Here is a 1,729-nt window from a genome sequence, read left to right as displayed (position 1 = left end):
CTACTATATATTTTTTTTATTTTCTTCCTAGAACCATCTGTAGTGTACTGTGAACACAAGAAATATGTAAGTAGGCATGTTGGCTAGACTATATTAACTATCAAGAAACAACCAATCACATATGCAAAACCAAGGAGTGGGTTTAATAAACATGAAGTCAAGGAGTTGTCTTCATATTCAAGTGCAATTAGACTATCTTTGAGATGGTTGAAGTGGTGATTTTTTTCTTTATTTTAAAGAATTTAGTAATGTATATAATGAAATATGATCATACCTACCCCAATTTCCTCCTTCTATATTATGCCTATATCTACCCCAACATGCTCCCTCCCAACTTCATGGTTTTTTTTTTTTATTTTTTGATAACCCTCAAAGCCCAATTAGTGTTTCCCACATGTAAATGACTATGGAACTCTCCACTGGATTAGGAGAAACCTACCAGTGCCCCTACCCTTAATAAAGAATGATCTTCTCTTCTGCAACAACTATCCACTGCCAATATCTCCTCCATAGTTCCAGAGCTATCACTGAGGCTTCAGTGTCATCAGTGCCTAGCACTGATGACCAGTGACAAATACATCTCATCTGTGACTCCCTAGACTGTGGATGACAGAAATTGATATAAATTTGGAAGGAAGATGAGCATAAAACTTTTCAGTCTCAACAGATATAGTGTGGACACCACTTGTGTGAACTATTCCTGGGGAGATATTCATCCAGATAGGGCAGTTGTTACAGATCAAAGAAATAATTCTAGGTACAGCCTGACAAACCAGTGAGCTCAACTGGAGTTACCTACAGAAACATTGGTAAAGAGTTGTCTACACAGTATGGGCAATTTATGGATGAACAGCTACACCACTAAGTAAAAAGTCAACCTCACAAAAATCATTATTTGCTTATATATCCTCAGGGAGGTATGGGGGTCTTATAAACTACTTTCCCTCCAGTAGAGACCATGAAAGAGCCCAATATTTTGTACATCTGCAGGTAATCATAGTTGCTGAGAGTTTAAGTGGGCAATGGCCATGTCATACCTGGTGGTCAACATTCTACCACTCTAGGTCAGATACGTTACTCTTGGTAACAGCCTTGAAGCCTCCCACTCATTTGTGAGCATTGCATTTCATTAGAAAAATGGGAACAGCGTGACATTTTGAGTGTACTTGGACAATATCGTGGAGTTTTGTAATAAATTGCACATTCTGTACAGCTTTCAGGGCACCATCAGCTCAATGAAGAACTCAAAAAATGTCCATTTAACCTTCTGACTATCAGATTTCTCATCTTGTAAGGAATTCAGATTTTCCTCTGCATAGGGTCACAGCATATTCATTGAAATATATCAAATATTGCCTTATCTTTCTAAGTTCCAAGAGATATTACCAACAGTAAAAATGAGGCCTGTTATATAATGGTGAGACTACAAACTTTGGAATCAGACTTAAGTAGGTTCAGATATTTTCTCTGTTAATTAACATGTCTCATATCTTAGAAAATTATTAAAGCAAATCATCAATGCACATACCACACATGATATTGATAACATTAGAACCACTGAATACTTTATACGAGCTCTTTTTATGTTAAACAGTTGATATGCAGTACATAACGTAATGTGCTAAATACCGTTTTTATGTTTACCTTTGTAATTCTGGATTTGATCATAGACACATCACAAATTTAAGATCAGGCTTCATCTCCTTGAAACTGGATTCTCTCCAAATAG

The sequence above is a fragment of the Nannospalax galili genome, unplaced genomic scaffold (genome assembly GCF_000622305.1).
Source record: "Nannospalax galili isolate Female #2095 unplaced genomic scaffold, S.galili_v1.0 scaffold641, whole genome shotgun sequence".
Lineage (NCBI taxonomy): Eukaryota > Metazoa > Chordata > Mammalia > Rodentia > Spalacidae > Nannospalax > Nannospalax galili.
The sequence above is the reverse complement of the archived record's forward strand: the minus strand, read 5'-3'. Positions refer to the sequence as shown.